At 37.6% G+C, this 25,455-nt stretch overlaps 1 protein-coding gene across 27 annotated transcripts in view; it reads right to left on the bottom strand.

The window, feature by feature from the left end:
- LOC129727649 (voltage-dependent calcium channel type A subunit alpha-1-like) overlaps window positions 1–25,455 on the bottom strand; it is a 352,389-nt gene that overhangs the window by 251,441 nt on the left and 75,493 nt on the right. Inside the window, exon 1 of one of the 27 annotated variants that reach the window (XM_055685659.1) lies at window positions 21,444–21,654. The exons of the other annotated variants lie outside the window; for them this stretch is intronic. The gene's annotated coding sequence lies outside the window, so the exon portion shown is untranslated. Of the gene's footprint in view, window positions 1–21,443; window positions 21,655–25,455 lie in introns of those variants that run through there. 27 annotated transcript variants of the gene reach the window in all.

The raw sequence follows: 25,455 nt of genomic DNA, 5'->3' as shown, positions 1-25,455 counted from the left end.
ACCTCGTACGTATGGATTTGGTAGTCCCTCAGCACCTTGCTTATCGTTTGTTGGATTCATTTTTGTTTAATGGATCCCTCTTCGAGTCGCTAAACTTTCCCATGATGGTCTATGCCGAAGCAGTGAGGTAACGGCTAGGGTAGGTCGCCGCCGTAGCATCTTATGAGCAACTATGACGCCTTCGACTGGCGTACTGTCAATGGTCTCGCACATATTGCATGACTTTGGCGATCGCTAGCGCCGACCTGTGCACATAAGATGGTCTCCATGTAGAAAAGTGGTCAAAATAATCAAAATGCGAATTTTATATTTAGAAAGTTTTGAACACATGGTCTTGCAGTTTTTGATCTATATTTTCCTAATTTATCAATGAAATACTGATATACCACAAAAGATCAAAATGATGGTCGCAGTGGTCCAAATCTTACAAAAACACGGTGCTCCCAAAGACCGTTATTATAAAAAAAATGCACCAAAGAATCTGAGTACACCATTCGATTCGTTATGACATCCAGAATCTCTGGTCAAAATTTCAAAATCATCGTACGGTAAATTTTTGAGTAATGCCCTTTTGAAGGTCGTGAAATACAGAAAAGTGATATAAAAACGACGAAATACTTATTATAAAGCACGTATTTAACCACCATTTTATGAAATAACTTCCAAAATAGTTTCTACACATTCCAAGGGTTATATTTCAAGACAATAACAATTGGTGAAAAGTTTTATTTAAAAATCCCACAGTGCACAGTGGTCTAAACTCGAAAATTCGTGATCATCTAGATTTGACTGTGAAAAATTGATTTTATGTGCTCAATGTCTTCAGCAAAATTGTTTCATAGAACAAGGCCTTACTTTTGGCGTTTTTAGTTTTTCGATTAATCCACCTAACAGTTAGATAAAAAAAAAATTCTAATTTTCAATAAACCAGATACCTTCCTTCAGCAAAGTTGTGGAAAATTTTAAAAGATAAACAATTTCTGAATACTGCGATGTCCTATCTGTACGTAGGATACTACGAAATAGAGTTTTTTGTAGAACACTTCTCTTTGAAATCAGTTTTTTGTCTATAATTTTGTCTGTAATGGTTAAAACAATGCAAAAGGTTCTAAGATTTTATTCATTCAACTAAGATTCTCTTAAGACTTTATATAATTTATTGTTTTGACAATCATAGAAAAAGTTATAGACAAAAAACTGATACTAAAGAGGAGTGTTCCACAAAAAACTATATTTTGTCGTGTCCAACGTACAGATAGGACATTGCAGTATTCAACAATTGTTTTTCTTTTAAATTTTTCCACAACTTTGCTAAAGAAAGCAATTTGGTATATTGAAAATAAGAATAAATATTTTTTTTATCTCACTGTTAGATGGATTAATCGAAAAACTAAAAACGCCAAAAGTAAGAACTTGTTATATGAAACAATTTTGCTGAAGACATTGAGCACATAAAATCAATTTTTCATAGTCAAATCTAGTGAGATCACGATTTTTAGAATTTAGACCACTGTGCACTGTGGGATTTTTAAATAAATCTTCCCACCAATTGTTAATGTCTTGGAATATGACCCGTGGAATGTGTAGAAACTATTTTGAAAGTTATTTCATAAAATGGTGGTTGAAATACGTGCTTTACAATAAGTATTTCGTCGTTTTTATATCACTTTTTTTGTACTTTACGACCTTCAAAAGGCCATTACTCAAAAATGTACCTTACGATGATTTTGAAATTTTGACCAGAGATTCTGGACGTCATAACGAATCGAATGGTGTACTCAGATTCTTTGGTGCATTTTTTTATAATAACAGTCTGTGGGAGCACCGTGAAAACATAACAGGAGAGTTGTGTGGAAAGCCACGATCGCAAGGTTGAAGTAGAATACTTTTACAAGAAAGATAACCCGGCTGCTTGCGTGTCAGTCATTTTTTCTAGTAAATAAACGTTAACTAATCAGATCAATCAAAGTTTACGCTTCAACAAGGATTGATCATTTTCAATAATATAGTAAAATGCTTGTCATGGTTGGAGCTTGACAATTTTTAAATTTTGAGATGGAATTTTTTTGGATGTCGTGCTCATGACTTAACGAAAAGATAATTCAGTACGTTCTGAGACACGGAGATAAAGTAAAATTTAAAACTTTTACAAATTTAAAAATGTGAATTAACTCATTAGAAAATATTATCTCTTCAATCAAGTTTTCATTTCATCCTGAAAAGGACAATTTGTTGTTCATTTTAGTATCGGATAAGATGCCGATCCCATCTTTGCGTTATCACTGACAGTGTGAATAAAATATTCCTTGTGATAAAATAAACAGTGAAAAGCTGATTTAACACTCAAAACTAGACGGCTCACGTTTTGTCAAAATGAGCCACTATCGCACAGAGACTACATTTCACTAAAGTGCCTCACTGCATCAGCCGCTATCGATGCTGAGATCCGCTGCAACTAGTTCGCTATCCATAGCCATGCCACAGTTGTGGCCGCTATACGCTGCCATTGGTAGCCATTGTCCCTGCATCAGCTGGCCCAGCTGCTATCGTTGCTGGAATCCGCTGCAACTAGTGCACTATCCATTGCTACGCCACAGCTGTGGCCGCCCTCCGCCATCGCTGGTATCCACTGCACTGCTAGTGCTGCTGCTAAAGGAGGACGACTGCTGTTGTCGCTGTCTACAACTATTCTGAGCGGCTTCGGCTGAAACAGGCTCTTATATAGGCCAAATAGCATGTTTTAAATTGCAAGGTATATGATTCTGTCGACCGTGCTTGGGAAGCACTTATATAACGACCAATCAGAGGTCGAATTTTTCGTTTTGACAAGGCTTGACTATTTTCAATAGTACAATAGTGTGAATAATAAAATAACAATTATCTTCTTTTGGGAAGAATTTTAGAAGATTTTCCAATCTATTGCTGCAAGAACGAAGGAAATCCATCGAAAACTAACCGATTTATTAGCATTTAAAATTGGACATATTTTTCATTTTTTTCGGTTTTAGATTTTTATTTCACATCCCTATGTAGCCGAACTTCCTGAGAGAAGTATTCTACTTAAAAAAAATTGATACATAAAACGGATAATGTTTTAAAATGCCTCCAAAGTAACCTCTTCAAAAAATGAAGGGAAACAGTTTTTCTGAACATATAAAATCCTACTTAAACTGTTATGGGATGATTGTATACAATTATGAGCTGATTATATTAGCTTTCTAAAACCGGAAGAGTATCTGATTTTACCCCGCAGAGTCTGCCGCAAGCCACGCATAAAATATTGAAAATTTGCCTAATTTTGACCTTCAAAAACATCAATTGTAAGCACGTGTAAGCATAGCGCTTGATAGTGTGCCTGAGAGCCCTGTTTGTGCTCTTCAAGAATCAATGTTAAAAGTTTGCGAAAAAATTGCGTTCTTGTAGAAAATGATGATTAAAAGTTTTTTATTTTTCTGTTTATTTTGAATTTTTGGGTGATTTTCCAACGAGATTCTTCGTATATTTCACCAACTTGGTCCCGAACACATTGAGAATGCGTAAAATTAGTATAATTATTCGTTTGGATACACTGACGAGTTTTTTATTGATTCGAAAAAAACAGAGTTATGCCTCAATTCTCGTGGTTTGTGGACAGCCCCTTGTCACTACAATACTTTCTCATATGACAAAATCATCTACAGTAGAAAACTAACAATTTGACTACAACAACATATATGCAAAGTTTCAACCAAATCGAAAATGGTCGATCAAAATGGTTACCCATTGTTTGTGTAATTGCTCCTGAATTTTTATCGCCGGATTTATCGTCGATCACCAATATTGCTTGTGGGAATAGGAAGAACGCATTAATTACTTACGCTTGAATTTTTGCGTGCATTATATGGATTTAGATGCCACTGCAAATAATGAGACATATCATATAGAATTTTAACTTAGTACTATGTATTTATTTTTCATATAGAAGTACGTTCTATGAAGAAAGAAATGAAATTGCCTATTTTCTGATACGTTAGTTACCATTTTACGTCACTGTTTAGCAGCGAAAAAGTAATAAAAAGTTCAAGGTCACTCGCGAAATACTATGTCCATAGTATACCCTGTAGCTACTTGAGAATCTCATTAAGGTTTCTTTCGCTTTTGTTCGCATTTCTTTGAGAAAACCCACAATTTTACAAGCGAATTGGTTTCAACTATTCTTCATCACCAAAACGACTGATACTAAGTATACTTTCTCATTTAAACTGAATAATACACTGAAGCTTGAAAGAGAGAAAATAAGTATACAGGCAAATGCGGAGTTGAAATATAGAGCGAGCTAAAAAGTTGCGCCTCTTTCATTAGTGCGAACTCAGTATTTAAAATATAGCTTAAACTGAAACGGTTGCTTTGAGAATAATTTGTGAAATTGGTGGAGGATGATCTAGCAATCTTACAATATTTCTATGATAAGAAACGTGTTTAAGGTTCGTTTGAAAAGGTTCTAAATACTACAACTAAGGAAAAAAAATAAAAATGCCTGATAGGCAGGCATAAATATAAAATACAGTCATTCTAATAAATACTTAGCGGATTGTTGTCGTACGGTCATTTCTTTGACATTACCTTTTTGTTTGAGTGACAGTAAATTCATTATTTATGCGTTTTTGCGTTCTTAAGTACTTTTGAAAGAAAACAAAAAAAAACGATTGAAAGGATCATTTGAATTGCAGGATGTGATTAAGGAACGAAACTTTGTCTGTGCGTAGCGAAAGTACAAAATGAACAGTCACGCAGAGAGACACCAGACCAAAGGATAATTATGCCTTTTTCTGAAATATTCGTGCCGCCATTACTTCCATAACATTCAACGTTTTAGTCACGGCTTCAAATGTTGCGTGCTCTTTAGCTAGCTTATGCAGCAAGCAAGCATTTCAGCTACGTTGCTACTGATCCCACCTCCAGTAATTTTCTCTATATTGAAAAATGAAATGTTCTAAAAGTATAAATTTACATAGGAGCAGTCAGTATGAGTAAGCTTGTAACATATCTTAATTCAAAATACAGCACCATTCAGAGATTCAAAGAAGCACTTCGCGATGTTGGACAAAAAAAACAAGCCCATTTAAGCTGCATATTTTCCTTTCAATGCAGTAACGTATTGAAAAATCCAAGTTAAATGAGCCATCCCGAGCACCCCTCATTCGGAAGAGCAATCCCAATGCTGCCAGGGGAAACAATTTTCTGGCTTCATGCGAAGCAGCACAAACAGCAATTCAGCACAATGTTTTCCGTCAAAGCTCATAAAAGTTTTCCAATTATTTAGCATCCTGATAGCGAATCCGGAGACCTAGGTGTATTCGAAAACGGAACCGACACGCGGTGGTACCAGGAGAAATTATTTATATATTTATTAGAATGCTTATTATTGTGGAAATCAATAGTCGACTGGATGTAACCCTCTAATAGTGAGCCGTACATTATTCATTGAAATCCCGTGCACACATACTTTTCCCAAAGATACTGACAAAAGCGTTTATCGTATGTAGCGCCATAATTGACGTGACATTGTAACGTAACTCACACGGCTAAGCTTTGATAATAACTTATAAAGGTACGGGATGAAATCAGTGTGTTGTGAATTTATTTGAATTTTAATTATTCACTGCTACACTCGCATTAATTAGAGCTATGATTGCTGTTCAAAAAAAAAAAAAAAAACTTTTAATTGCCCGAATTCACGAAGCAATTTCAACTGTCGGCTTATCCACGCTCCAATTTCACCTCATTATGTTTTAGCTAATCATCGTACACTCAATCGCCCCCGAAATTCCCCTATTATGGAAAACTGTTGCTGGGTACAGATTTACTCTGTCTCTTCCACACACGAATGTTATGCCGCTGCATTTAGTTCCGCTCTTTCCTATTCGCAAATCACACCGTGTACGTGTCTGCTTATTCCACTCTCACCGCACCCCTCCCAACGAAAATGAGATTTTCATGTATAAACCGTAGCGTATGAATTCTCTTAGTGGTTGAATGTTGTTATTGTTTTTATTGCGTATGCCGTGAACGGTAAAACATAAAATAATGTCATCACTTCATTAGTGGAACTTCGGAGGACGGAGACGGTAACGGTATATGTGTTGATATACCATCTGATGTTTTATTGACGCAGAGCATCTTTAAAATCCAATCACTGATTTAGCTAGTTCGGTTTTTGCATACCCGGTGAAGAGTAATTTCAAGCTTTAGTTCCTTTGAAAACAGGTCAACGGATACTTTCTGTAGTAAAGGTGTATGTTTCTTTCCAGCCATTAGGAAATTTGCTTAATCTGGGAGTGTCTCACTAACTGAATGAAATCCATTGAATGTTGAATGTCACTGTCTTCGATAAGTTTCTGACATGCTTCCGCAAAAGAACGAAAGATAATATTAATTACCCTCATTTTCGCAACCCTACTCAAAAACCCAACAAACTGTTAATGCCAATTTGCGTCACGGGAACCGCTAGGATCTAACTCGACTTAGTGAACGGATAATAACGTGATGCTTCTATGGTAAAGTGTTTAATGCAAAAGAAAAGTCTGGAACTGGAACACGAAAACGACACAGTGCGCTTTCCCTTGTCTTCAACTAGGTAGACGGAAAAGAATTCGGTTTGTATAGACCAAAGAGTTAGCAGCCAAGCGAATCGAGCTTCTGATAAGATTATGATTCTGATGGCGGTACAGTTAATTGACAGAAAGCATTCTACTTTTGGTAACCAAAACCATTAACACTACATTTACAAGTTACGGATTTCATTCCATAGTGAATTGAACAAAATTATATTTTTTATGTGCGAATTTACCAAAGTTACAAATACCCCAAACTAATATATTTCAGACAATATACTCTAAACAAATATTTGGAAAACGAAACTTGTAGCTAGTAGGTGAATGATTAGGGCCCACTCCAAGCAGCATCACCCGAAAGGCGGGTACGTACTAAATCGTTAATTGGGACGTCAATAAACGCTATAATGCTAAGAGCTGGCAATTAGGTTCATCTCGAGCCCGTAACGGTTATATTACTAAATGTGGCAAACGGATCGACGGTTTGTGTCAATGAAGCAGATTATTAAACAAGCCTTGGTCGGAGGATGTGCTTTACGGAAACGGGCACCTTTAATGTTTTTATGGAGCCTAAATTCTTAGCATAATACTTAGGCGCGAACCAGATGGGTTTTATAATTTATTATTGTGAATTTGAGGTCTGGATCCAATTTGTGTATAAAAATTTGTTGTTTGATAGAAGTCTCCCAGTTAGTCTTGACGAATGAAGCAAACGTAATAACGTAGTCATTTGAATTTCAAGTGTCAGTGATGCCGAAATACACGGTGGAATACAATGCGTCTCCATAAATTCCAGCAAGGGCTGGCGCATGGTTATTTTTTTGGAACTTTTGTGCATTATAAAATTACGCTTCTTCTTTTGTCAATTTCTCATCCCACCATCTTTATTCCTTACCCTCCATCACACGAAGAACAGTTAGAATGGCTCTGCGTTACCTCACGGTATTCCAACCGCTACCCAAATGTGATCTATCCCGTAATCGTTGCAAAATTGTTTGAACCCCAGTTAGCACTCAACTTCCGAGCCGAACGGATGCGTGCATCAATATCGTTTACGGAAGCCTATTGCCGACCATTTATTAATATTTTCAAAATCATTTCGTTTTGTGAGGGAGTGATTTGACGCTAGTTTAGTCTCTCCGCCGTCGCGTGACGATGTCCGCGAAAAAACGCCGCGAAAACACATTTCGCATCGACTATGCAAATGTGCCGAAAAAGCCGTCGTCCGAAGAAGTCCACCGGTTCGTAGGTGAGACACTAGCAATGGAGCGTGAAGAGGTAGTTCGGATCCAATACAGTCGTAACACTGGGATAGCTTTTGTTAAAGCCGCTAGTTTGGAGATAGCGCAGAGAGTTGTAGATGTAAACGACAACAAACACGAGTTGATCGTCGATGAAACTACGTACAAACTACGTCTGAGTATGGAAGATGGAGCAGTTGTAGTGAGACTATTTAACCTTTCCGAAGACGTTACAAATGAGAAAATTGTGGAATTTCTCAGTGAATACGGAGAGATACGCTCGATTCATGAGGAACTATCCGACGAAAATCATTATTTCGCAGGTCTCCCGACCGGTGTTCGTATGGTGCGGATGACCATACAAAAAGGCATCGCATCGTACGTAACCATCGACGGTGAAACAATACTGTTGTCCTACAATGGTCAGCAGCAAACCTGCCGCTACTGCACTGAATACATGCACAACGGTATCTCGTGTGTACAAAATAAGAAACTCCTAGTACAAAAATTAGAGACCAATAGATCGTCGTATGCTGACGTCATTAAAAGACCCAACCCCCGTGGCTCAAACCCTCGCAATCTGAAGATGCCACCATCGAAGCCTCGGCGTCTGCACAATCTCAGGAAACTATCTCAACAAACACAGTGTCGGGCACAAATGACGAACATGCTGCTGTGTTGGACCCTGTAGTTCCCAAATCCGGTGACCTTGTCACTCCAGGGGACGTACAGAAGGAGGGCGATAGAGAATGGACCACAGTAACGGGACAGCGGAAACTGAGGTCGCACTCAAAAGATGACGGCCACGAGACCGATTTCTCAACATCTAGCAAGCACTCGCGCAATGGCGGCAAAAAGATGCGTCATGACGACATCCGTCCACACGATAGACCATCAAAACACTAATCTATCATCTTCACCAGTTAAAATTTGGCAACAATAAACGTGAACACTATCACGAACACAACTAAACTAGACGCACTTAGAACGTTTATACGAATAATGGATCTTGATATTGTTTTTCTACAGGAGATAGAGAATGACGGCCTTGTGTTGCCTGGCTTCAACGTTATAGCCAACGTTGATCAAGCCAGAAGAGGAACCGCCATAGCACTGAGAGACCATATACAGTTTTCACATGTGGAACGAAGTCTGGATGGTCGTCTTGTCGCTGTACGGGTGCAGGACACCACACTCTGCTGTATATACGCTCCTTCTGGTACGGCATTTCGTACTCAGAGAGAGCAATTTTTCAATGGTTCGATAGCCTATTATCTTCGTCACCGAACCGAACACGTAATTCTTGCCGGAGATTTCAACTGCGTGTTGCGACCTTGCGATGCAACTGGATACAATATGAGCCCGTCTCTCCAAAATACGATACAACAGCTACAGCTTCATGATGTTTGGATTAAACTTCGGCCAAGGGACTCTGGCCATACATACATCACTGCACACTCCACATCGAGAATTGACCGAGTATATGTAAGTAATGGGCTAGATGAACAACTTCGAGCAGTGAACACCCACGTATGTTCGTTTTCCGATCACATGGCAGTAACGGTGTGAATATGTTTACCTGATCTCGGCCAACCCCAAGGACGCGGGTTTTGGTCCCTCCGCCCCCATCTCCTTACAGAAGAAAACCTGGCAGAACTACAGACACGTTGGCAATATTGGACTCGACAAAGAAGATCATATAAATGCTGGATGGACTGGTGGCTTGCAGTCGGTAAACCAAAAATTGCTAGTTTCTTTCGCTGGAAATCAAAACAAGCCTACGATGAATTTCACTATGCACAACAATCCCTGTACGGGCAGTTAAGACGAGCGTACGATGCATACTACCAAAATCCTGCTATACTTCCTACGATCAACCGATTGAAAGGAAAGATGCTTGCTCTGCAGAGACGGTCCACGCAAGCTTTCGTTAGAATCCACGAGCAAATCGTTGCGGGAGAACCTTTGTCGGTGTTCCAGCTTGGCGAAAGAAAACGGAAAAGAACAACTATAACACGACTGGACGGCGATAATGGTGAGTTCTACAACAACTCGCAAGCGGTTCAAGAGCATGCACATCGATATTCTCTGAGCTATATTCAGAACAACCCGGAGAAAATGCACAACCAGGAGAGTTCCAGTGTGACCAGATCATCCCAGATGGCGATCCATCGAATGAAGCATGTATGAGAGCGATTACAACGGCTGGTATATGGGCGGCGATTAGATCAAGTGCATCCAAAAAATCTCCAGGACCGGATGGAATTCCGAAAGAATTTTATCTCCGAACATTTAACATCATTCACCGAGAGCTCAATCTCATATTGAACGAGGCATTGGAATCTAATTTTCCAACAGAGTTTGTGGCTGGTGTCATCGTTTTAGTGAAGAAGAAGGGGACTGGTAGCACTATTGGTGCATACCGACCCATTTTGCTCCTCAACTATGACTACAAGTTGCTCTCCCGCATATTGAAGACGCGTTTGGAACACATCATGACATCACACCATATACTCTCTAACGCCCAAAAGTGTTCCAACGCACACAGAAACATCTTCCAGGCCACGCTTGCATTAAAGGATCGGATATCTCAACTAAAAACACGTAAACAGGCTGGACAACTCGTGTCTTTCGACCTAGACCATGCCTTCGACAGGGTGAGACACTCATTCCTCTTTGCGAATATGCGCTCTCTTGGTATCAACACGCAACTAGTGAACTTGCTTCAACGAGTCGCTGCTCTATCTTCCTCCCGCTTGCTGATAAACGGGCACCTTACACAGTCGATCCCTATACAGCGCTCGGTGCGGCAAGGGGATCCCATATCAATGCATTTATTTGTGTTGTACCTACATCCCCTAGTAGAGGCCCTCGAACGTGCGTGTGGTACAGACCTGATCGTGGCATATGCTGATGGTATCAGCGTAATCACCACATCGGCACGCAAGCTGGAAACAATGCGTAACCTTTTTCATAGGTTCGGACGTGTTTCTGGAGCAATTCTTAATTTGCGCAAGACTACATCCATTTAAAATGCAGAATCTTCTGATGACGACTCTAAACAGTAGAAGAAGGCTATCTTTCGAGAACCTGATACATCCGGTATTAAACAACACACCGAGACGACAACAAATAAAAATCATGAGACTCTTCATTGATTATGTCATCTTTGTCATGAGTTGTGACAGTGTAGTAGACGTGGAAGAACTAAGTTTTAACTTGCAAATTGACGCGTAATTGATTGCTTTGTAACTAGTTTTAGACAAAATCAAATCAGAATAAACTAAAATATGTGTTAAAAAAAAAAAACCCTGCAGATGTAAATACAATTCCCCAATCTGTTATTATATGGGATGGCTGACCAAAACTACTCGCCATTTCGTCTAGCATTATGACAACTGGCTGTGTGTTTGCTGACTTTATCGACTTCACAAGAAAGAATTCTGATAATCCACATACCGCAACCAAAATGTGTTCGTTTTCCCAGGATGACTTAGGAAATGGTTCTATATGGTCAAGGTGCACAATCTGAAACGGGATCGGTATTTTGGGTATTGGATTGAGAAAACGCTCTGGGTTTTTATGTTTAAGTTTAAATGTCCTTCTCTTGTTTCTATTTCAACCTTTAATACTTGCTAACTTAATAAATGTTCAACAGCAGAAATGTTATTCATCAAGCGTAAAAGCACAATTGGAAACACTGAGTTTTAAATAAATTATCTGAATTTCATAAACGATAATTCTTGGGAAGATATTCCAAATTAATTAATTAATAAATATTTTTGGGAATATAACCTGAAGAAAACTAGGGAATTCTATCTAATCTGAGAAAATCTAAATTGTTAACTACATCAGGTGTGAAAATATCAAAAAGTGCCTGCACTGGGACATTGATATTTTTTCAAGGTTCTAGAATCTAATCCTATAGTAAACTTAGAACTAAAAAGCATGAGCCACAAAATTAAAAAAGGGCCATCCACATACCACGTGGACAGATTTTTGGCGATTATTACCCCCCCCCCACCATGGACAAATGCCCATATAAATTCTTTTTTTTTTTTTTGTAAGGACCGTGAACATTTCACAAGGCCCCCTCCAAGCTGTCCACGTGGTATGTGGATGGTCCCAAATAGATAAAAACTATTTTTAACGGTACCCATGCAACTGGCAAGGCTTCCGTTCAAAATTTATTTTTCGTCTAAATTCCTCATTTAGTTTTTTCAAATTCAATGATTCTGAATGTCCATACTCAAAAAAGTTGAAGAGTTTAATATTAGCATAACAAGGAAGGAAATTTTTCGAGAAACTACCTGGAGGACCGCGGAAGGGAAGGACCGTCTAATTCCTACTACTACTACTACTACTACTACTACTACTACTACTACTACTACTACTACTACTACTACTACTACTACTACTACTACTACTACTACTACTACTACTACTACTACTACTACTACTACTACTACTACTACTACTTCTACTACTACTACTACTACTACTACTACTACTACTACTATTACTACTACTACTACTACCACTACTACTACTACTACTACTACTACTACTACTACTACTACTACTACTACTACTACTACTACTACTACTACTACTACTACTACTACTACTACTACTACTACTACTACTACTACTACTACTACTACTACTACTACTACTACTACTACTTCTACTACTACGACTACTACTACTACTACTACTAATACTACTACTACTGCTACTACTACTACTACTACTTCTACTACTTCTACTACTACTACTACTACTACTACTAATACTACCACTACTACTGCTACTACTACTACTACTACTACTACTACTACTACTACTACTACTACTACTACTACTATTACTGAGTCTCGGCTTGGGAGAGACTGTTAGAGTCAGTAGGATAGTAGCGCTAGTCCCGTTAGTGTCCTATACACTTAACAGTCGGCTGCAAAATCTGTGTATAAAAAACAGAAGGTCAAGTTCGGGATGTCAATCGGAATGTAGCACCGAGGCTTTGCTTTGCTTTTTATATTGATTGATTCCTTGTGATTTCTAATAGTCTGTAGATGCACAACGAACCGGCCACTGGATACGATCAAAGTCAAAAGACAAATCATTTGAAATGATTGGAATGGCACTACTACTACTACTACTCTTACTTCAAGTAGTAGTAGCAGTAAATTTCAAAATGGCATTTGGAGAAAATTTCTGGCTTCTGGCGTCATTCTAGTTCCGTAAACTCCCATATTGAGTGGTATTTGGTTAAGTTCGGCTGGTTTTCGAAAAATAGGTTGAAATTAGTTTTTTTTTATATGGAAGACCTCCCTCCTTCCAGAGAACCACCATTGAATAGTTTGTATAGAAAGTGATCAAAATATGTCCACGTGGTTTAGGAACGGCCCCTTGGGGTATATTCCATTGTATTTTATTTTACTTCTGAGACTTCAAGCGCTTCTCACTTCGTGTGCTGATTTCTGCTAGGGGCTGCTTCATGCATTTGAGCATATTGGCCTTCGTTGTGGCGCATTTTGACCACGAGCTTGGTAACTAATTAGTAATTTTCATCAAAAATAAAATAAAAACAAAAATAATTAGAAAAATTAGAAGCGCATAAATGTTCGTGGTGCGTTTTGTACAGTTCTCCCCTACATATTTTTGTTTTGATCAAGATTCACCCTGGTTCGATTCTGTGATCAGAAAAGGCGATGTGTATGAATAGATTCACCTGGAATTTGCCATGAATTATAACTTCTGCAGAACTGTTTCGATCATATGTTTTTACCATTTCCCACCAATTTGATTCAATGAAACAGAAATATCTGTAAATGAGCAAGTACAATTTACATCATCCTTTCGTTATTTCGCTGTTCTTGTCCCTTTGCGGAAAAGATGAAGTTGCATTTACAATACTTGTATGCAATACGAATGCGTAGTAGAGTATAGTATTGAATGTTTTCGTTCACCTTTTTGATTTAGGGTTGCAGTCATCTCGAAAATGTATCTGGAAATATTGTATAAACGCCACTGTTTGGGATTAAGTCAATTTCAAGTTTATTATAGTTAAAGTAAAAAATAGTAAAAGTATTAAAATAAAAAAGTTATTTCATGTAATTATTTCTGCGATGCTCCGAATTCTTACTAATGGAACAAGAATACTCCTTTCAAAATTCGTGGTTTAAACTTGGATCATAGTGCATAGCGATTATTTTATACTGTTTATTAATCCTCGATCGTTATTCGCTGCGGTCCAAAGTGGTTTAAAACGCGAAAAACGTGATCGTCAGCCTTTTGAGTATAAAAATGCCATTTAAATGCTACAGTGTATTCGACAAAGTTTTTGTAGATCTAAAAGTGAGATAAAAATTTTAGTTTTTAATTTACTTATCTAATTAAAACGAAGTCTTCAGCAAAGTTCTGGACAATGTTATGTAGAAAAACTTTGCTGAAGACACTTTGGTTCTATCTCTCGAAAATCGGCCACATACAGGTAGTTTTATACACAGATTTGCTGTTGCAAATTCAACCATGTGATGAGGAATGATATCACTCAAATTCATCTTGGAGGCTTCCCCGAAGATACTCTGAGCAAAAATCACACTTTGAAAAGTAATTCCACGCGAAAATTGAAAAATATCAAATAACTTTTTCTGGTGTGGTTTTTGAGGCCTACTATGTTCTAGACATTTTGTCATGTTTAAAAAACACATCATTCTGTCGAACATACCTTGGGCAAATTTTCAACTGTCTCATGGGGTTTAGGACATTTCATATAAAAAATGCATTTTTTCGAAATGAAATTTCTCGAAAAGCTGCAAAAACAACAGTCTTCACTCGAAATATGGGGATTGGTATTAGCTTCCCCAGGTGGTTTCATTAGTTTCTTGCAGTCTCTTAAAGACTTGGACGTGAGTGAAATATATTAGTTTTTTTGTTTTTCGGCGTTTGTTCATGTTTTTTTCTTCAAAGATGTACAGAATCGAAACGATTTTCGATTTTTCATTAAAAAGTACGAGTAGCATTTATATTTACGGTACCGTGCATTATTTGACAACATAAAGATAGAAAAAAAAAATTTACCGAAAAAAAATGTTATGTCACTAGTGTATGCAGATGCCAAGGGTTTTTTTAAATGGCAACATTCGTCGGCGTTTTTCCAATGGTTGAATTCTGAAAAGAAAATGTCAGCCGGATCGATATCCTTATTTTTTTAAAATTTTGTCCATTCGAAGGTTCCCAATCCATACCAAGATACGTCCGTATGGACTATATTAAATAAAATGAGGGTATCTACCGCTGAGTTGACATTTTCTTTTCAGCATTCAACCATTGGAAAAACGCCGACGAATGTTGCTTTTTAAAAAAAAACCCTTGGCATCTGCATACTCTAGTGACATAGCAATTTTTTTCGGAAAAAAATAATTTTTTTCTATTTTCAAGTTTCGATTTCGATTTTTTTCGATTTTTAGAAACTTTAAGAATGTCTGTGTATAAAACTACCTGTATGCGGTCGATTTTCAAGAGATAGAACCAAAGTGTCTTCAGCAAAGTTTTTCTACATAATATTACACAGTGCAACAAAAATTGACTTTTTTTCTGCCTTGGTTTCTATATATAATTTTTTAGTGTATTTTGATGCACAACCAAATTTCCTTGAATCTTTTTTTTTTTTTTTTTACACGTTTAAATATTGGTTTTTATTGAGATAAAATATGTACATAAATAGATTATTCTATGATTTGAAAGTTAAATCTAAGTTCATCTACATCTATGATTCTATTATTGCAGTTATCAATGAAGCTTATGTAACAAACTAATAGCTTTAGTATCATCGTTTTTTCATTTAACGAGAGATTCTCCAGTGTTGGCCTCTGGAGATCTTCATACCGAAAATTACGTCTAGTTTCGGTAGCTGTGTTTAAGTTTTGTTGTAATAAAACGAAAGCATCGTGTACTCTGGGGCAGGAAACGTATTTGTGTTCAATAGTTTCGGTAACTGCAACAGTGCAGTATATACATTGCTCGCCATCCGTGCGCCGCATTATGTTCAGCAGCCTTCGATGTGGGACTTTTTGGTTTACCCACATATAAAGCACACTACGTTGAGTAGGTAGTAGATCATGATTGCCAATATTTTTCCACACTCGACGCCAGTTGATTTCTGGGTTTGTCGTTTTCACTTTTGGTTTTTTTCTGTACGCTGAATCGATGGATAAGAGAAGTAGAGGGGCATTCACAGATTTGGAAGGGAAGGTTTGGATAGTTTTCGAGGATTTGCTTGAGGCAGGGAACATCTGTGTTTATGATTTGTTGTGGAGGATTTATTTATTTTTAGTCTTAACATATCCCAACTTAAGGGGCAACAATGGCGCCATTTTGAATTTCTGAGAAATCGAAAATTTCTGAGAAATCGAAATTGTTTTAAGACCCAATTTTCGAACTCTAAGAGTTTATCCACAAATTAGCATCTTCTTACTCATCTTTAAAAAAATAAAGATCTTAAATCGGACAAAAACTGAGTTCAAAACGGTGATTCTACGAAAACGGTTTTGGCATGGTTTTAGTATTTTTTACAAAGTAGAACAATATCGAGTATGTCTTAGCATTAATGGTAATGCGCTAATATCTAAAAATGGTAGTCAAAACATATCTTATATTGGGTAAAAAAGTTTCAGAAATCGATTGGTAGGTGTCTGATCTACGTAAAATATCAGCAACATATCAATTTTGCCCTAATTCCCCTAATTGAGGCGAAACCGACATTTTACCTACATCCATAAATTCGACTTCCGATTTGTTTATAGTCTGCGAATGGTTAACGAATCGGACTTTGGATATGTTCAAACTCAAAAGAAAAATGGTTTGAAATGATTGGTTTTATCGAAATAAAAACATCCTTGCCTTTCAGCTTGTGTAAATCACCTCGATTCTAAAAATACCCATGTTGGATGACATTCGGTCATTTTCGTCATCTTGGATTTCAAAATGGCTTTCTGGCCTTTGAGCGTTATTCTGGTTCCGAAAACATTCATATTGGGTGATATTCGGTCATTTTGATATGATTCCCAGACACCGGGAGTCGCCATCTTAAAATTCAAAATAGTGTTTGAGGTTCCACCATAATGGTCAAATTTATTTGACATCATGATTGTTGTTTGCTCGTGTTTGCCACATGTAAAAATTAAAGAGTGACAAACAATTATCTTGGACCAAATTTTTATCTGTCAAAAAGTGACAAATATTTGACGCTTGGTCAAAGAGTGCAACCCAGCCTTAATAAACAGAAGGTCTAGTTCCGTATCGGAATGTAGTACCAAAGTTTTGCTTTTGCTTTGCTTTTGCATCATCACGATTACGAAAATACGCATAGGGAACATTCATAGATTACGTAGCATTTGAGGGTGGAGGGAGGGACGAAATGTGACGAGGGGGAGGGTGGGGGTTCAAGCCAAGCTACGTAGCAAACATGAAACTAATAAAACCTACAAAAAAAAAAATAATCATGTGGGGGTGGTTGTTATAAAGCTACGTAATTATCTAGAGGGGGGTCCTGACTTTGTGACGAAATACTACGATGGGGGAGGAGGGGGTCGAAAAAACCTAATAAAAAGCTACGTCATTTATGGATGTTCCCATATTTGGTGGAATTTGGTCACTTTCGGCTGTTTGCCAACCCCCCTCCTTCCAAAGCAGGAGAGAGGGTGTAAAACCATCATAGCAATATTTTTCTTCCCAGAAAACCTTCATATGCCAAATTTGGTTCCATTTGCTAGAATAGTTCTGGAGTTGTGCAAAAATTTGTGTTTCACATGTATGATACCCCTCCCTTTCTGAAGAGGGAGGGATGTCGAACTATCATGAAAGTATTTTTTGCCCCCAAAACTCTTCTCATGCCAAATTTGGTTCAATTTGCTTGATTATTTCGTGAGTTATGCGAAAATTGGTTTTTTTTTCTGTATGGGATCCTCCCTTCCAGAAGAGGGAGGGTGTTGAACCACCATTGAAATATTTTTTGTCCTTTAAAACTTTTACACACCAAATTTCGTTGGTTCCGTTTACTTGATTAGTTCTCGAGATGTGCCGAATTTTGTTTTATTCGTTTGGGACTGGAAGTGGGAGGGGTCAAACCACTACGGACATATTTGTAACCACCAAAAACATTCACATGCCAAATTTGTTTTTATTTGCTTGATTGGTTCTCGAATTGTGCGAAATTTGTATTTTATTTGTATGGGACCCCTCCCTTACAGAAGACCATTGAAATGTTTTTTGCCTTTAAAAACTTTTACAGTCCGAATTTTGTTCCATTTACTCAATTAGTTCTCGAGATGTGCAGAAATTTGTGTTTCATTTGTATAGGAGGGGTCTCGGATTATCTCGAACCTTTCGTGTCCCCTAAAACCCTTATTTACAAAATTTCACGCTGATCAGTTCAGTAGCTTCAGAGCCTATATGGATTAGACAGACAGACAGAGAGGACTGCATTTTTATATGTTTAGATGCTTAATTCAATAAAAATTTTGATAAACTGGTGATTTGGCCTTGGATTTTTCTCGAAGTCATTTGCTATACATCTGAACTGTTAAAAAGTTACTTCGAAAATGTTTTCTCCTTTACTACAAGCTTTTTTTTTCATCCCTGCATTAATTGTTGGTCAAATCGATAGTGAAGGACTCGTGTTCTTCTTTATCTATTTGGCCATCAATTAAGTGCTTGTCTCAAGATTATAAATAATTTAACCTAAAAGTATTTTTTGATTCCGTGTTTTAGATATGTACAAACTGTAGCCACGAGTACGAAGTTTGTCCTTACCTTGTACTTCAATTCTACTATCTTTGTGTGTCCTTTTTATTTCAAGAGACAGTGAAAATGTTACTTTACCTTGAGTGCGCCATTTGGAGTTCATTTCATATTTGGAAGAAAAGTTCGTATGTACTAAGGATAATCGAAAAATAAAAGAAAAAGAAAATGCTCACCAGTTCTAATCCGGTAAGGAGTTTGCAATTTACACCACAATTCGCTTATAGCTCTCGCCGGAGAAGGGACGCGATGATAGACGAAAAATATCTCTTGGCAACGACTTTATTTATGTCATCAAATTTTCAGCGCACATTACTCGCTGTAGCGTGACAAGAATGCGGTCTAGTTAATGAAATCTACGGTAAACTTCTTTTTGATTTATGATGTTGTCTTTCCTGGAAGAAGAAAGTTACTTCGAAAATGTTCTCGATAGACATTTGGTCCGCAAATGGCTTTTGTTTTTCATCTAACGAGAAGAATTGTGATGAGCTCACGAATAAATGTTGTAACATCATCATCTTTCAACACATTTCATTCCTACAAAAGCTACTCAGCCAGAGCGAGAACTTGCAACAAAATTAAAATGCAAAAACAGTTGCTGTGAAAAAAAAAACGTTCGTAACATTTCCGGTATCAGCAGACGTTTGAACTAAACATTGAAATACAAGAGAAACACTTACACTTTCCAATAGCAACAAACGGGACAAAAAAGTGCATTGCACCAGAAAAGCGAAACATAAAGCTTCCTACTGTGTAGCAACGAAGCCAGAGATCAGCAAAAAACCGACAGACGCTGTTCTGTGTAAAACCGACTGGCTGACTCGTGAATGTTTCCCAGTGCGAATGGCTGGTTTGGGCTCTGTTTTGAATTCATTATGAGTGCTTTCAACGTTTCAGTAACGTATTGCGGGCGTTACGTTGACGAGACGGAGACAAATGCAATACCGACCGCTATACGGCATATCCTGTAGGGGAACTGCTCCATTATTCATCTCAGCCCTTATATTCATCTCATTCAACATATGAACACAATTGTAAACAGGAAAAAACGCACATTTTCTTCTTAAACTTATCTGCTAATCCATGGAATGGATTCTTCTTAGTTCACTTTAGATTCCTCATAAAGTATAATCTTTGAAAACTCACTTAAAAGCACTAAATTTGATATTATAGTCGGGCATCAGCACTTAAAAACTCATTTATTTCAATCACCTACCTCAGAAAACAAAATCCGCGCATCGTTCTATACGGCTACAACGGGACTCGTTTAGCAGCCAACCAAAGTTTTTTTCATCACTAACGGACCACTTTTTTATTTTAATCACTAAACAAAATCACTCACCACACAAAGAATACTTTAATCTTTGAAATGTTCACCTCAAATTTCCTGAAACAAGCTTGAATTAGCAGAAATATATGAGATGAGTTTCTACAATTCCTAAATTTCAACTGTATGTATTTTCATCTGTTTTCACTGCGTTGAAGAAAATCAAGAGTTGCCCAATCAGTTTCTGTTAATACGGAAAAATCATTCTGAAAATGTTGAATTATTCCGACATAATTGACATAATCTACAGCACTGTAGTGGTTACCTAGGTTACCAATTTTTCACGTAAACAACTGCAGCGGATATCTATAGGTAACCTACTACGACGGGCTGCAGCTACGTTCATTCATGATAATGTGATTCATTCATGATTAATAGTGAGCTGAATATAGGGGCATTGAGAGATGAATAATCGAGCAGTGATTCAAGTTTTGAGATGGATATGGAAGCGTTGTGAAAAATGGTTTGTTTTACAAAATTCAGGATAAATTTAGCTAAATTTACTAAATATACAATGTTAAACGATTCCATAAGAGTACGTTAGCATTAAAAAAAAAAATTGGTGTTTAATCCGTGCTTTCTTCGTGAATATCGGCTTAATGAGATGAATAATGGAGCAGCTCCCCTATAAAATTCAGAAGCATTTTATGCAACTGTTGCTTAATCTTAGGTTTGTTTCATATGGCGCCGGTTGCTCTTAAAGACTCTTGAGAAGATATGAATGCAACGGGAACCAGAAAACTGACTACCGTGAGCTAAAGCAGCTTCAACCGACGTAGAACCTTTAATGTTTTCATAGATTTTGTTTCAATGTTTGTGTGAAGTTGTGGTAGAAAAATAGAACAAGACTAGAGATTGAGAACAAAGCATTGGGCAAATCACGGAAGAGTTTAGCACATCAAACCGATCGGATAAGCCGTGTCAGTGCTTCTGCTGTTGTCGAGGCATGTGCTCAAGAAAAAGACTTTTTTGCCTAGTTGCAGCTGAAACATAATGTAAACATGTCGTTTTTAAATCAAGGGGTCATCAAGAAAGGGACCTCTAGTGCGATGAAATAAAGATTATTCAAAGGTGAACAATTGTATACTCATGGTCGGTAATCAAAGATCGCAAACGTCTAAAATGTTTTCCGTACAAACTTTTTTCAGTATTTTCAGCGAGAATCCTAGAGTAGACTAAAAGTAATTAGTTTCATGGATTAGTAGACTAATTTATTAAGAAAATATAAGTTTTCACTAGTATTTATTTAGGGGCTGAAATAAAAAAATGGAACAATTAACCTATATCGCGATTCCTTTATTTTGTTCACTCTCATCTTAATCACTTTTGCATTTACATAGCTTCTGATCAGCAAATCCTATAGTAAACATATTTAATAACACTTTCGATGTTTGCAATACTCATAAATACCGTATGAATGACACCATCAAAGCATTCTTATGGTTTCAAATCGTGACTTATTCTGAGCCAACCTACCTGACAGAAACTAAGCGAAACGGGCGCTGCCTTCCGTTGCCACCTTCCTTCACCTTTTGATATCAAACTATGACACTGCAGATCAATCCTGTTTTTCTTGTACTGTAAAATATAACAGGCACGGAAGTGCCACAAGTGAACCTTTCCATCACCACCATCATCATCGACAGCGCCAACCTTGCTTGTTCCCATAGTAGCAAACTATTTTTGGAGCTCACTCTGCTCTACAGATGCCATCCGGAACAACTTGGCCCCCGATCGAGAGGCAAGCGAGCAAGCTATCGAAACCGCGTTCGACCGCAGCCTATTTCCGAACGCATCGACGCTCCGACCCAAACTGGTGTGCTGCCATTGCTGGACGGCAACTGATAACGGTTCACAACAATTTTCCGCACGGATTTTCGGTGCCGCTTGTTGCTTTTCATTTTGTCGATCAAGAGAACCCTGCCCTTGCTCTCTTTCGTGAGCGTGCACTAGTTGGTGAACTGCTCACTCTGCATCGTAATGGAACAGATGGTTGGCTCGAGGCCATGGGGGTGGTTGTTTGGGTGCTCTCATGCCACCATTAGTGCCATCAGCTGGGACAATGAAGCGCCGTTGTCGTTGTCGACGGTGCTATAAAAACAGATTTACGATAGAGAATCCTCTTCTTACCTGTTGCGACCGAGCGACGTACGAGGAGACGGAACGCGGTGGAAAATCAAGACCCCGAAGACAAAATTGAATCAACTCGGTTTCAATTGTGCTGGTGAGTGAACATCTCGGGTTGAGTAGATTATGATGGGTAACATATCTGCAGTTTTTTTTAAACACTAAAGGTGAAAGAGTGTTATTCTCTGTTAGGGGGATACAGCATTTTTCGTCAAATATAATCGGATTACTTCTCGCGAAAAGTGAAATACGTTCGTTTTCGACGGTGTATTATACATGAAAATAACATCCGAACGTTCAAAAGATTGTCAAAAGGAGGCATACTGAAAAGAGTTGTGTAGAGGATTTGTTTTTTAGAGTGCCAATATACTTTTTATTCATCAAATCATCTGTAATTTTCCACACAAAGAAAAGATTAATTAAAATTTATAACGGAATGCTGGTCGATTTAAAAACTAATTTGAACTTCTCTTGTAAGGTTATCTCCAATTTATTAGTATATTTCGCAGTTCTCACAAGAATAACTGTGATACCAGAACAACATACGAGAGCAGGTAACTGACCAGCATCTTGTCTCGGTGCGGACTTGAAGACCTTTTTGAGTGTTTCGGTGTAACTTAAATTAAACTTTGTTCCCAGTACGGTACTAGAAACTCTTCCTTTACCAGTCGAGGGGTTGAGTCCAATATTCTGGAACATGTTGGTGGTATGAATTTCGGTTGTAACTTTTGGATTTAACTTTGAATCAAGCCCCTCATCCTACTTTGTGTGACCGCAACGATTTTCACCGGAAATTGGTAATAATTTGATTTTAAATAGCTTCTAATGTTTCGATGCCAACAATAAAAACAGTTTAAGTACAATGCAATCTACGTTCCTACTTAGATGCTCCGCTCATTTTATATACGATCAAGAGACACACAGTAAAAGCACTACAGTGAACTCGATTGTGTAGTTATTGAGATTTTCGTGTTAGAAAGTTCGCACCAGTTTATTATCTCTCTGGAGATATTTCAGATTCCACCGCATTTTTTTGCATGCACCCCAGATACACACGACCCGTTTTTCTGTTCAAGCAAAAGTGTTGCTTCGTTCATAAATGTGAGAGCAGTTGTTTTCGCAGTGAAAGATATTCGTCTACATGCTAGTGATTCTCTGAGGAGAAACGACAAGCTTGGTTGCCAGCTATTGATTGATATTGAGCGCTCTTCTGATTGTGCCAAGTATGCATACTAGGGTGCCAGCCAAAATGGTCATCTCGAATTAAAAAAAAAAAAACCCTATACAAAATGTTCACCTGCTCGAAAAAACACCCTGCGCAAAATTTCAGCTCAATCGGACTTAAAATGGGGTGGCGCAAAGCGATTGAAGTTTGGCTTTTTTGAAAACCGAAAAATCACCCAAGGGGGGGGGGGGGGTGTACGTGAAATTTCGGTTTTCGAAATATTTTTTTTGATGCCAAATGACTTAAAAACGCATGAATCGTCAAAAATTGGTGTCATCTGAAAAAAATTTTTTTTACAAAAATTTACTCTCTGGGACTCGTTTTTTCAATTGTGGAAGGTGGAGTTCAAAATGTTTAGAATTTATCTTTTGAAATTGATCACTAGTCTCTCGAAACAGCTTGTATAATGATATACACTAGGGTGGGGAAACGTAATCGATTTTGCAGAGCCAAGTTTTTTTGGTTCCTTTTGGGGCCCCAAACAAGCCTATACTCACCGGAAGTCGATTGGTTTTGTCTCCGCTTGGCGCATTGCATTTCAAGTTTGTATGAAAATTTATATGGGAAAACCTACTTTTTTGCATTTATCTTTCCAGAGAGCTCAATAATGAGCTAATAAAGCACCACATTATGTAAAAGTATAGTATTTCAGATGCCTAACAACTTTGCAGAAGGCACTGACATCGTTAAATCAATAACTTCACAATATTTATTGAAAAGACTCATCATACTATTAACTGGCCCGGCCATGGCATATTCTGTTCTATAAGAATTTGATACAAAAATTGTTCGCGTTTTTAATGAGCGTGTAGGAGTATAAAAGTTGAATTTTCCAAGCAAATTTTCCGAACTTATGCGTTGTGAGACTAAATCGTTGACAAGAGTTACCGAAGCAAATTTCTCCTCTTTTTTCAAGCGTTTCTATATTAATAAGCATGCAACGTGATTCATAACAAGGGAGAGGAAATGAATTCCAACCTAGTTTTCTTAGTGCATATAACAAAAACTGTTTTTGTACGGATTCGATTCTATTGGAATGAACGTCTTGATAAGACGACCAAACAACACTACAGTATTCTAAAATAGATCTAACATATGTAACAAACAGTGTTTTTATAGTGTACGGGTCTACGAAATGATAACTGAACCTTTTTATAAAACTTAGCATACTGTTGGCTCTATTGATGATCGTATTGTAGTGATCAATGAATGTTAACTTAGAATCCATGATTACTCCTAAATCTCTAATTTGACACCTTTCTAGAACTTGATGTCCAAGAGTGCATTTGGAATGTTCAGGATTTCTTTTCCTTGTGTAGGATATAATATTACATTTTTTTACGTTGAGATCAAGAAGACTTTTTTACACCAACTGTAGAAAATGTCAACCTCTTGTTGGAATTGTTGGATGTCTGATATGTGTTTTATTTCGATGTACAATTTCATGTCATCGGCATATATCAATACTTTGAGACGATTCAACACAACGGTAACGTCATTAACGAATAAAATAATAAGCAAAGGGCCTAAATGGGAGCCTTGTGGAACTCCAGATATCACTTTTACTGGTACAGAAAGGTGTCCCTCAAACCTAACCGTTTGTGGCCTATTCGTCAAATAAGATTTAATCCATCTAAGTAGGCCTGACTCAAATCCCAGTTTTTTTTAATTTGAACATAAGCATGGAAATATCTACTCTGTCAAAAGCTTTACTAAAATCCGTGTATAGAGTTTCCACGAAGTTGCCTTTGTCCATAGACGCAAGAGAGAAATCAACAAATTCAAGTAGGTTGGTAGCCGTAGACCTTCCTTTGTAAAAACCATGTTGGTTACACGTTATGCGATTCTTTGCCTGATTAAATATTTTTTGGTTTACGAAAGCTTCAAAAAGTTTGGGAATACATGATATTATTGCAATGCCACGATAATTTTTGGTGTCAGATCTCTTACCTGACTTGAAAATCGGTATGAGAAAAGATTTTTTCCAGACTGATGGAAATTGTCCGGACGTAAGGGATAAGTTGAATAGGCAAAACAAGGGTTTTACGAAGGCAGCAGCAAGATTTTTTATAAGTGAGGGTGGAATTCCATCAGGACCTGGACCTTTTGAAGCGTCCAGTACTTTTAGTGTTGCGA

This window comes from Wyeomyia smithii, chromosome 3, assembly GCF_029784165.1.
Source record: "Wyeomyia smithii strain HCP4-BCI-WySm-NY-G18 chromosome 3, ASM2978416v1, whole genome shotgun sequence".
Lineage (NCBI taxonomy): Eukaryota > Metazoa > Arthropoda > Insecta > Diptera > Culicidae > Wyeomyia > Wyeomyia smithii.
Note: the sequence above shows the minus strand (reverse complement) of the source record. Positions and strands in the feature narration are given on the sequence as shown.